This window comes from Silene latifolia, unplaced genomic scaffold (genome assembly GCF_048544455.1).
Source record: "Silene latifolia isolate original U9 population unplaced genomic scaffold, ASM4854445v1 scaffold_504, whole genome shotgun sequence".
NCBI classification, from domain to species: domain Eukaryota; kingdom Viridiplantae; phylum Streptophyta; class Magnoliopsida; order Caryophyllales; family Caryophyllaceae; genus Silene; species Silene latifolia.
The window spans coordinates 15,278-29,138 of NW_027413417.1; the positions used below are offsets into that span (position 1 = coordinate 15,278).

At 33.2% G+C, this 13,861-nt stretch overlaps 1 long non-coding RNA gene across 1 annotated transcript; it reads left to right on the forward strand.

Moving 5' to 3' along the window:
• Positions 1-8,886: 8,886 nt before the first annotated feature.
• LOC141639649 (uncharacterized) lies at positions 8,887-10,696 on the forward strand. The gene is made up of 3 exons (XR_012542617.1): positions 8,887-8,945; positions 10,111-10,260; positions 10,341-10,696. It is a non-coding gene; the product is annotated as an uncharacterized LOC141639649 (long non-coding RNA).
• Positions 10,697-13,861: the final 3,165 nt, after the last annotated feature.

Below are 13,861 nucleotides of genomic sequence, written 5' to 3' on the forward strand. Positions count from 1 at the left end.
TTTTTTCTTTTTCAGATCTACTTTCTTTTTCAAATATGAAATATTTTCTTTATATTTTTTTTTCTTAGTTCTTATTTTTATTTTGTGAGATATTTTTATTTTAGTTTTAGATGTACAAAATAGATCTAAGATTATTTGTTGATTTTAATCTTAGATATATTTAAAATATAGTCTTATTTTTAAGGTATTACACTTTTTCCATTAAAATTACACTTTTTTTAATTAAAATTACACTTTATTTTGATAGAATAACACTTTTTTCGGCTAGAATAACACTTTTTTCTGCTAGAATAACACTTTTTTCGACTAAAATTACACTTTTTCTGCTAAAATTACATTTTTTGTTGTTGTTAGAATTACACATTTTTCTGTTAAAATCACACTTTTCTCCATTAAAATTACACTTTTTTCTGTTAAAATTATACATTTTTTTGCTAGAATAACACTTTTCTCGGCTAAAATTACACTTTTTGTTGTTGTTAGAATTACACCTTTTTCTGTTAAAATCACACTTTTCTCCATTAAAATTACACTTTTTTCTGTTAAAATTACACTTTTTTTCCTAGAATAACACTTTTTTCGGCTAAAATTACACTTTTTGTTGTTAGAATACACTTTTTTGTTGTTAGAATTACACTTTTTTCTGTTAAAATTACACTTTTTTTTGCTAGAATAACACTTTTTTCGGCTAAAATTACACCTTTTGTTGTTAGAATTACACTTTTTGTTGTTAGAATTACACTTTTTTCGGTTAGAATTACACTTACCTCTATTGGACTAATGTTACACTCTCCATGGACTTGGTTATATTCTCATATTCTCATTGGACTAATGTTACACTCTCAATGGACTAAAATTATATTCTCAATGGATTTGAAATTATATTTTTCTGGACTAAAATTACACTTTTCTGGACTAAAATTACATTCTCTTTGACTAAAAATAACAATCTCATTGGACTGAAATTACACTTACCTGGACTAAAATAACACTTTTTTGTCATTAAAATAACACTCGTAAAATGATAAATTACAATAACTTGTGATAAAATGACAAAAATTCAAAATATTATTCGTTAAAATCACTCGGAAAAGATTGAAGTTAAACTTGTAAAACGCTAAATTCTCGAAAATATTCCTTAAAATTACACTTTTTGCTGTTAGAATTACACTCGTAAAATCCTAAAATGTCGAAAACTTGTCTCGAAAAAAAAAAAAACGAAACAGTCGAAAACTTGTTTCGAAAAAAAAACGAAAAAAACCGAAACAGGAAAAATGTTAACAAAATTTTCATAAACTTTGAAGTATAAGACAAAATATGGTGTTAATTGTGTATGATAATGAATTAGTGAATGTATTATTAAAACTAGAGAGAGAAGTGAATTAATTAGTGTTAAGTGTGTTTTTTGCTTTCAATCTCAACCTTCCACCATGCATGATCCAATGGTTGTGGGAGGGACTTATGGACTCAAAAAAAAAAAAAGGGACTTAGGGGAACTTTGCTCTATATATATATATATATATATATATATATATATATATATATATATATATATATATATATATATATATATATATATATATATATATATATATATATATATAAATAGGATCTCGTGCGAACCTATTGTTCAGTGCGAACTTACGAACTAAATTATAGCCCTTAGATTATTGTTGGTCGATGGTCCCATTAAGTCATTAACAGTTCTTTACTACTACCCTGCTTCCTTCTACACACAATCACACATTACCCCTCTCTTGTAACTCAACATTACTCTCACCCCTACAAGCAACACCGATGCCGGACCCCGTCAACCACCGTCGTTGAGCATGATTCTCCTAACGTCAAGCTCTTCTGCCGGCGTTATGTTGGAGTTCGAACTCTCTCGTTCTCTTTCCGTTTCGTTACTCTTTTAATGCGTTCATCCTCTACCACTCAGATATTGCTGGAGAGAGGGAGCCACTTCCCCGTCAGCCCAGCCTCGCCACCGAGCAACATCATCATCGCTACCACTATTGCGGTTCTCTTCAACGATTTTATATATATTTTTATTGTTTGTGATTTTAATCTTGGATCTACTAAAACCAATGTAAAATTGCAAAAAAATTAATTGTAATAATGAACAAATCGGAAGAGTTAAGAGTCACAAATCATCTTTGATGGCGGAAAATGATTATAATTGTGGCCAGGACGGTGGCATGTCGGTGTAAGGGTGGCAAATAAGGTCGGTGGTCATCGTTAGTAATGGCGTCGGAATTTTAGGTGATCACTAATGTCGCTGGTGAGAATCTAGGTTGCCACCGGTGGTACTGTCGTCAGAAGGCTGCGGGAGTGTGTGGTGGTGGGTGAGGGGGTCGCGGTGGGGTCGGCGGGAGTCTATTGTGGTGGTTTCGTGGCGAGAAGAGAGAAGGTAAGAAAATGGGTGATTTTTTTTTGCAGACCATTTATTTTAGATCTCGAATTCTAACAGTGGTGGTTTCGTGTTTTCTATGGTGGATGATGGTGATGTCAGGAAGTTGAAGTTGGATAGGTATAGTAGCTGTTGATATCGCCGAAATTCTCTAAGGTTGCCGGTGATGTCGCCGGCGCTGGTGGCTGGTGATGTCGCCATAGTTGTCTGTGGGATGGTGGTGGTAGTGGTGTGGTGTTAGTTGGGATTAACATGGTAATGGCGGTAGTGGTAGTGGTAGAGGTGGTGGCGGTGGTGGTGTTGGTGGCGGCTGCAGTGGCAGTGGTCAGTGGATACACAAAATACCACCTAGATACACTTTGTATTATTACTGGATACATTTGGTATTACTACTAGATACAAATGTATCCAGTAGCAATACGAAGTGTACCTAGTATTAATACTATGTGTATCTAGGTGGGGCTATTATTAAATGGGGCTGGTGTTTGTGATGTGAAAAAATGGGGCACTGTTGGTGGTTGTTAGCGGCTATGGTCGGAGGAGTGAGTCTGCTTGTGATGGTTTGGCAACTGGCGGCGGCGTTGATATGGTAATTGTGGGGACAGTGGGGGCAGTGGTGGCGGTTGGCGGTAGTGGTTGGGTGGTCGTGGTTTATGGTTGAGAGTTGGATACACAAATTAGGAAGCCGGAATACACATGTTATTACTACGAGACATACAAACAATTTGTGTATCTGGTATAAATATCATGTGTATCCGCTAGTAATACTATGTGTATCCGAGGTAGCAATATGGGGGTATCTTGGTAGTTGGTATGATTCACACCATAAGTGCAATTAATTTAGAAAAAAACAATCATATAGTTGTTAACCTTGTCAAATTTCGATGTAAATGATATGATATCAAGTTGTGGCGACGGTGTTACTTTGACTTAGACAGGTGATATTGTGGTGGTTGATGCACATGGATCTTAGAGGTAACCGTGGAAGGTGAGGACACTCTCTATAATTTGATATTGCCAGTGAGAGTAACATTGGAGGTCGGCTTCGTGTTGTCTGATCGCCGACGTGTTTCTAGATTGTTTGTAATCCAAATATTTTGTTGTAAACCAAATAGTTTGAATATTAATCATTTATGAAGTTGATATTTTGAACATTTGTGTTGCTCATGTGCATAATTTGATTAATTTTCGGTAGTTTTGAAGGTCATCGAAAGTGATACTCATGATACATGAAGGAAGTTCAAAACCTGTCAATATGAAACTATCTTCCTGCTTTTTGTTACACGTGAAAGAACAAATTGCAAAATGAAACCATATAATTAACAATTACTCTGATAAAAACACACAAACCGAATTGATATCAAAATGAGCCATAAAGGAACTCAGAGACTTCAGCAACAAGTCCCATAATTTATTGAACAAATGATACATCAGATTTGTTTCGAGTTGGTCAGAGCTTTGTGCACGCGGTGCGGACTTTTTGAAACTCGCTTGATGTATGACACCAAAATCATTTGTTGTTGTTGCATCCATATAAACGGTCTTCTCGAACTCTACCAAGTTAGGTGTGCAATTGGCCTTTGAAACAACTTACAGCTGATATTATGGCAAGAAAATTAATTGTCAAACACTCCGACTCACATTTCCTGTATGCTTGGCCAAGAGTGTAACCAGAGTATCATTGTTTATAATTACCTGAAAATTCAACAAGAGATATTAGATATAACCACTGCTCCAGCATATAATCTAGGACCATGTTCTAGAGTCTAGACCGATAATCTATTACAATCACAAACCTCACCTACTTGGGACCTAGTAGAGACTTTTAGCTAGTTAGATACACTTCTCTAACTTGCTAAATACATATCTCTAATTATCTAGATACACTCATTTAAGTTGCTAGATACATATTTCTAGCTAGCTAGATACACTTCTTTATCTTGCTAGATACATACCTCTACCTAGCTAGATACACTCCTTGAAATGAAAGAGTGATATATCAAAGTGAAATTAATAACTTTCATTTTATTTTCAATTTCCTAATAAAGGAATATACGAGTATACGACTGAGAAGCAATCTAAATGCAGTTCAATTATCAGTTACTCCAAAACATTCACTTTCTAGTTCATCATCCTTTCAATAAACTCCCTAAAAATAGCAAACAATTACCAACACAAATCGACCATATCATCTCCAATGGCAACCATCAATCACTCCATTCCTCCTCCGAGCAACCCATCATCGAACTTCATTTCACCGTCTCCCAACAGCAATCTGTCGCCTATCACTATTATGAAACCAACAACATCTTCGGCGCGTGACCGGAATTAGAACTGCTACCACCGTGTAAGAAAACATGCAACATCACAGACTATAATTCAGCAAACTGGCAAGGCTGGCAGGCAGCAACAAATATGATTCACACTTATTTTTCAACGAAAAGTCAAATAATTATACGCTTTTAGCAAACTCAATCAATTTAATGAAACATTCTCAGCTGCTCTAACTATACAGTATACACCAAACGAATAAGCTAGTAGACAGCAAAACTATACACAAGGGTGTGTTAAAATTAAAGTGCTTATCAAGGCTCGATAGCTAGTAGATACAACCCAGTACTATTTTCCTACCCTTGAATGTTTATAAAGGACTGTATTTCAGGTGGCGATATGCATTCAGTTCAACCACAGCTTCTAGTCTATCACAAAGGCACATTATCCACAATTACTCTCTGATCATCTCTAGTTTTATCATTGGATGCAAGATTTGCGTGCAAAGGCCACAACTTAGGAAGGCGTTCATAAAAAGACGTGTGCATAGCTGTGGTTTGTTTGAGTATTGAAAAGCATACCTCATCAATTAAGTCTGGATCGACTTCCTCTGTATCTTCCCAAATGATAAGGGCTGAGAACCTACCTCCCTCCTGAACCTACGGCTGCAACTTTTCTACCTGGTAGGTCACTTCTTGACCTGCTAAATCAACAAAAGAGTCCTCCTTAAGAAACATTCATTTAAAATCATTGGTACCTTGACCTTTTATTTTCGTTTGTCATGAACTATAATAATAATTCACACAAGGCATTTGATTAAATGCATATAGAATGTGGCATCTATTATGACGATGCTTGAAAGCCTTTAGTCCAACAATGAGTTCTTCCCTAAAACTTTGTTTAATATGGTAAAAGCCATATGGTCTACCTCTATTATTGGCTGATCGGTCAAAGAATTTTTTGTAGGACAATTTTCAGTTGTTCTTGAAGAAGAGGATGAAAATTCGGGTGATGTGGAAACAGAAGAAATGATAGGCGGGGAAACTCTAAAGTGGTTTACTACTTGCAAAGCTGAATGCTCCTCCAGAGATTTGGAGATGACTTCATCAAGTCCATTTGATTTCTGCTTTTCCTCTATTGATATCAATGGCTCATTTGTCTTTATCTCATCTGAAGCTGTGCAGGAAGTGATAAGTTAGCAGCTGACAATTTGATTTACTATTGCAGGCACATATCAGTACAGAATTATGAAAAAATCCTACATTTTAAGGCCTAAAAACGGAAAACAAAACAAACAACAAAAAAACTAACCATTTTCCCTATTCAATAGGAACTGAAAAAGAACTCAACTTTCACCAAGAAATTAACAAAAGCATATAAAATCCCAAAACCCACTTGACAAATGAGGAATAATCAGTGGTAGAACAAAGGCGCTAGCAGGGACGGTCGCCTAACCAACTGAGAATTAGAAACTTTTAGTTAAAACATTCTATTTATGGTTGGTACCCGCGTTGTTGTTGCAAATCCTGGTTACGCCACGAATACTAATTGATAACTATAATTTCCAATCGAAATTGATAATTGAAAGAGAACAAGGGGAGTTAAAAAAGAAACATACCTCAGCAAGCTTGTTATCCTGCTCAAGAAAGTTGCCAGCAAGTGCAGAATCATGGTTAGACTGATCAAGGGTTGGCTTGATACCTGTGACCTGTGCTTTCTCGAGACTGAAACTTCGGTCCGTCAATCTTATTTACTAGTTGCAACAACTATTCCAGGATAGGACTGAGTTACCGATAGAGTGAGATTGCTCCACAGACCTCTTACTGCCAATACAAAATATGGGTTAGTAAGTTGTCGGAAATGAAAAAAGACAAGCGTTAGGGGAAACATTTCTAAACCATCAAGAAATGAAGCATTGAACAATATGAGGTAACACTCTATCATCTTACAGACTAAATAAAAGCATTTTAAGATCAAAGACAGTTAGAAGTTCAAGCACTATTGGAGATAACAGTCTATACCAAAAACAAAAATATGCTACACTTCGATACAAGGTGACAAATTCGGATGCTTATTCGAAAAAATGTCATCCTCTCAATAAAACAGCTACAATCACATACTCTAGTGCAGATACACGAACCTTGTATCATGCCCTTTATCTTAATGGTTAGCAAACACATTGTTTCAATCAAGATACATACCTTTAGCTAGTTAGATACACTCATTGAAATTACTAGATACATGCCTTTAGGTAGTTAGATACACATTTTTTTTGGTACATAGTTAGATACACTCTTTAAGTTACTAGATACATATCTTTAAGATGCTAGATACACTTCTTTAAGTTACTAGATACATATCTTTAAGATGCTAGATACACTTCTTTAAGTTACTAGATACATATCTTTAAGATGCTAGATACACTTCTTTAAGTTACTAGATACCTATCTTTAATGTGAAGAAACCCAATGTTCCACATGCGGCCCAGGCCCGTTGTTGAATTTAACATTTAAGATGCTAGATACACACCTTCAAGTTGCTAGAGACACTTTAGATACATATATTTAATTAGCTAGATACATTTCTTTATGTTATTAGATACACTCAATGCCCAACAAATATCATGTACTCACAAACACCACATCATTTACTTTATAATTATGTTACTAATTATAAAAATTTTACTTAAAATAATGTGACAAAATTGAATTAAACTTCAGCTTCTGGTGATGTATCTAGTGTGCCTTCAGAGCAAGACGATCAGGTTTGACACATTACTTATTTGTTGATTTAATTTATTATGTGTACTTTTAGCTTGATGAATCTGGCTGTCTAGTTGTAAGTATTATCAAACCATTGAGATAGCTGCAGGCTTGGGTTCTGTAGGGAAAGAAGCGTTCAACAAAGCTTCTACTGTGGAGAAGTCTAGTACTAATGGGGTAACCGGAAAACTTTATTATCCTTTGGAATGCGTATTCATAAATAGTAATATATAGGATAAGTAACTTGTAAGCAATAATCCCATTCGCATATATAGCTCTCCTGCGTTATGAATTAATGTTCTGAGAATGACTAATATCCTTAACCCTGATCTACCACACCAACACCCCACTCTCAAGTAGTACCTTACTTTAACTTATACGATAATGGTCATGTGGTGCGAAACTTAAAACTCGGTTCTTGTGTGCATTGTACTATGGACTAACTTATACGTCTAAATTGAGAAGAATATTCAAATTTTCTAATTTAATGGAAAAACTGAACTAACACAAATCGAATCAGATCGAATAAATTGAATCTATGCAAAATTGAATCAAATCAAACTCAAATGGCATGAACAAAATGAACTAGAACAAAACAGAATCAAATTGAAGTTAGAATCGAACGAAATGAATTGTAACAAATTGAATCGGATGCTCAATTAAATTTTACTTAAAATAATGTGACAAAATTGAATTAAACTTAGCTCAATTGAATCTTTTGATAAATTATAGTGAATTTATGCGAAATCAAATCAAACTAAACCGAAACTTCAAAGAAATTAGAGATACTAAAAAGTTACCTTCAGGACTTCCTTTAATCAATTTCCGATTTCCAAACTTCAAAGTAACCTAGATACACTCCTTTAGATTTTCTCCCGGTCGTGCTGGGAAGCTAGGACGGATGGTGGTGGTGGACTGGTGGTGGCGGTGGTTAGTGGAGGAGATGGATAGTTAGGTGGGATGTGGATATAAACTTAAAGGATAAAGGAAGGGGGTCGAACTCGAACGATGTGTTTGTTTTTCTTTGTTTAAAATAATTTTTTAATTTAGTTAAATACAGTTCGTATTGAACTTTAGTTATATTTTTGACCGACCTATATATATATATATATATATATATATATATATATATATATATATATATATATATATATATATATAGGAATGGGATCATGTGAGTATGACTCATATATTTGAGGATTGAGGATTAATACTAATTTGTCGGATCTAAGAGATCCAACGTCCATGATTTAGTGCGGATAAGTAAGGGTAATATGGTAATTTTGCGGACGCACATATATACTCCTTATTCCATCAAAACAAACCTAATTCATTCATTCTCACCCAAAGTCTTTCTCTCTCTACCTTCCATCTTCTTCGATGAATCCCTAATTTTCTGTTTTTCGTGATTTTTTTGTTTGAATTCAATCTCAACTCAGTCATTGTCATTCTTCTATTTCTTATCAACGATCATACTCTTTCAATCGAAATTGCAATGTCAGGTACATCTACTTTATCTTTAGTTTTTAATTTCAGTTTTATTTTCATGTGATTGTTGTTTCACTACATATATTTGCAATTACTAGTCATCTTACCACGTTTGTTATGATTTTGTAGCTACTCATCGTGATTTCAATGCTTCGTATCTCTTTTTCCTAAATTAGGTTTAATTTGTGAGGATTTCATATGATTTATTGGTCTTCTTTCTCATATATCTAGGTTAATTTAATTCGAACAAGTTACGAATTTGTTATATATTGAGTAATTTTTCCGATCTATGTTAAACTCACCCTGTTGTTATGATTTTTTTGTTCTCGATTTATAATTTTGATGAGATTGATTCATAGTCTTGTTATTTGATTGCGATTTTAAATTTTTTCACTTTGTTCGAGTTTTGTTGTCATGTAAACCTAATTTACATGTGTAGTATCTTGTTTCAAATTTTTTAAAATTTGTGTCAGATTGATTTACATTTGTTTTACATTGTTACTCTTTCTTTGTTAGCTAGTAGTAGTATACATTTCGCCGATTTAGGTTCTAAATTGTTTGACATCTTATAAATATCACATATTTGTTGCTAAAGTATCCGTGTGATATTGTTTAGAAGACTATGTGATATTGTTTAGCAGACTGCGTGATATTGTTTTATTACATCCCTTTTACTTTGATTGTCAGAAATCAATTACTACTAGTTTGTTTACATTGTATTTTTTTGTGCTATGTTTTGTCAGATCGTGAAAGTTGTTTAGCTTTGAACGGCCTATTGGACAGAGATATTACTTGGTCCAAATTGGCCTAAGAAGCTTTGGGCTTAAGGCTTAATTTACCTGCCAAATGAGTCTCCAAGTTTGATGTATGTTTGGTTTTGGTATAGATTTCATGTTGAGTTGTCATCATATGTTTCTGATTTACATTCTGCTTGTTTATTGAGTTGCGGTATTTTGTTTGACCATCACCATTTCATCTTGTTGAGCAGCAAGCACAACATAAATTTTAAGATATTGTTGTTGGTTCTTCTGATTCCATTGTTTTCATCAGGTATTGAAAAAAAGTAGATCGGATTTGTCTAATTTCAGTTATGGCCTTGCTCATATTTTCTGTGAGTGCTCTTAATTCATTGGTGGATTCGAGTTTTGATTAATCCACTTTCTTCCATTGGTACAATAGGTTGGACTTTGTCCCACTAGATTGTTGGTTGCGTAAACCAGGTTGTTTAAGCGGCTTAAAGGTGAAGAATCATGCGGAGTAAATGTGTTGGCCACCTTTTCTTTCTTTGAGATGGATCATCTATGAAGTGGAAGTAGACGCCACAGCACAGTATGGTTCATTCCTCTCGACGAGCTTTATTTTGCATCCTTGTATATCTCTCTCACATGTTTGCTTACTGGGAATGGCAGATCCACTTTGAAGGGGATATGAAGTCTCATGATGCGTCCAGAGAAGCTAATTGATAAAACCAAGTCAGAAATGAAGCTAAGGATCAGTGTTACTTTCCAAGGGGATATGAAGTGTCATGATATTCTTCATTGGTGTCGTACTAATGGTTTGATGTAATTGAGTTCCTGAAAGTTGAGTAGATAGTCAGGTGGCTGCATTAAGTTGAGTCATGGTCATTAAATAGTTATATAAAACGGTTGTACTGGTGTTTAAAACAAGATGAGGTTGAACAAACGTCAAGCAAGAAGTTGAAGATTGTGCTGGAAAAAGATGCCAAAAAGGATAATAAAAAGAAATTGGTAAAGGTAGAAGAAGAGAAAGGAAACGAATCTGTACTCAGTTGTGTTGTTGTGAACTTTAATTGAATATGCACTTCGATTGATATAATTTTGGAAGGATAGTAATCTACTTTGTAGTCATTATAAATTAATATTATTGTCGTTGTAATTTTGTGATCTTTGTTTAGAATCAAGCAATGATATTTTATCTTATATTTGTGATATTGTTTCTCAATAGCAAAAAAGTTTGAGTGTTTCAAGATTCCTTGTGAATGTGATATTGTTTTGGATAAAGTGTGATACCGGGATGTGTGAAGTTTGATATTGTTGTTAATGCTTCTAGAACAATATGACGTGATACTTATGAAGATATATATTGTTTCTTATAACTGTTTGTAAACTAGCAAATAAAGATAAATATATGATATTGTTAATAGCATAGTGTGATATTATTAGCACAATAGTTTGATATTGTTTACCATATCATTTGATATTTTTTTTGAAATAACTAAATCATTTGATATTATTAACACAATAATGGTGATATTGTTTTATGATATTCTTTACCACATCTTGTGATATTGTTAAGCCAGTAGTGTGATATTGTTAAACTAATAGTGTGATATTATTCTCAAAGTCATTTGATATTGTGTCATGAAAGATGATATTTTTTATAATTAAATGTGATATTGTTTACTAAAACTTGTGATATTGTTAAAACAAACGTGTGATATTGTTTACCAAAAAAAATGAAATACTTTAAGAACCATATATTCTCTATTTAATAACATAAAAAAAGAGGCAAATCCTGATACAACTATAATATTGTTACCATTACTTTACATTCCAATTCCAAAATGCAAAAAAAAAAAATACAAATTTATAATCGCTTGAAACAATATCTAAGAATACAGAATTTGTCTTTATAAGAGAAATGAATAAAAAAACATGATTTGTTTAGTTGATCATGCACTATAGACTTCGCCAACATGCACACATACTCTTAAGTAACCTCCAAAAGCGAAGAAATCTGCAAAAAAAAAAAAAAGGAAAAAAATGTACAAAACATCATCTTTCAGACAAAAGAAAATACAACAAATATAAAAAACACACCATATTACAGCATTTACAGCAACATTTTACATTATTTTACTGCAAACCAGTGACATTTTACAAATAAAACACCATAATATAGCATTTTAGTGCCTTGATGACATTTTACAACTTAATTATGTAGTAGTCAACCTGCCAAAATGTATGAAAATAGAGTACCACGAATATTCACATTCAAGATATCACATCATACAAACAATGATTATCACGTTTTCGTTATCATAGCCAACATGTAATTCGACATTACTCATTTTACGAACACAAACGATTACTTCAATTCTATCATATGAAAGCGTAATTTTGCACAATTAAACAATGTTAAACCCTAACTTTCGCGATTAAAACAATATGAAACCCTAATTTTCACAATTAAACAAAGTTGAACCCTAATTTTCACAATCGATCAATATTAAACCCTAATTTTAGTGATTAAAACAAAAAAGACATCTTATAAACAACTAAAACTTCAATTGATGATAGTAATTGATTCAATGTGTCGAAATTATGAACGAAAAACGTTTAAAATCATTTATAAGTAAGATATTTAGAAATTTACAGCAAGAACACGAAAGAACCCTAAATAACTCGATAATTAGTTCGATTTTGTTGATTTAATCCTATTAAATTCATCTTATTCAACATACATATAATAATTTCGAACAAAATCAAAATGTATAATCAATTTATTGCTACAAAAGTTGAAAAAAATCGCAGAAATGGATAAAGATGAGAAACAAATGTACCTCAACGATTTTGGAGAGAATTATGGTGAGATTATTCAATCTAGTGAACGAATACATCTATAATGTTGAAATGAAGTTGAAATCGTCTTTGAATTTTAAGTTTTTGCGGATTTTCGGCGAGATTTTAGAGAGGATTTTGTGATAGTTTTCGTTTGAGATGTTTGATTGATTTTGGTAAAAAATTTAGAGAGAGAAATGACGATTGATTTTTTGAGTTTTAGGTGGTTTTGTTTGTCAATTTTCCTCGCGATATTGTTTTGTATATGGTGTGATACTTTATTCGTTACTCAATCCTCAAATATTTAGGAGTTCTCACCGGATCCCGACTCTATATATATATATATATATATATATATATATATATATATATATATAAGGAAAAATTACAAATAACCACGAATTTACGCTTTTTACAAATTACCACCACGTATTTATATTTTTACAAATAACACCCAAACTTCAATGTATATTCCCCAATCACCACCGTATTTTTGCCCCGAGTATCGTTTTTCTTATTTCCCGACTTGTTACGTGACGATTTATGCGAAATTCCAAAACCACCCTTGTTGAATGTCGATTTCCTTAAATCCTCGATTATTTCGAACCCAAAATCGCAAATCTCGAAATCTCAAATTCTTTAATCCCAATTCAATCCATCAATTTATCTCGATTCAAATATCAAAGCAACTTAATTATCGGTCAAATATTATGATTCTAAGGCGTCTAAGCAATAACCAAAGCAAAAGATTACAAAGCATTCAAAAGCCTAGTAAATGACGAACAAACGTAACCATTTTGTCTTACAAATACATGAATACAAACATTCCCTTGAAGCTACTAATAGTCTGACAACAAGAAGCTCGTAGTAGAAGGTAGGTAGCCAACGGACGAGCATATAGCTCCACAAAGAAGAAGAAATCATCGACCCGGATTGAGATAAATTGATGGATTGAATACCATCGGGCCAATTCAGAATTTGTGGAAAGGAATAAGAGTCGGAAATCGAGATAAATTGATTGATTGAATTGGGATTAAAGGATTTAGGGATTTGGGGTTTTAGGGTTTGGGAATAATTGGGGATTTAAGGAAATTGACATTCAAGAAGGGGGAAATGTTATGTTAATGACAGTCAAGGTAAGTTAATGAGGGTAGTTTTGTAATTTTGCATAAATCGTCACTTAACAAGTCGGGAAATAAGAAAAACGATACTCGGGGTAAAAATACGGTGGTGATTGGGGAATATACATTAAAATGTGGGTGTTATTTGTAAAAATATAAATATGTGGTGGTAATTTGTAAAAAAGCGTAAATACGTTGGGGTTATTTGTAATTTTTCCTATATATAAT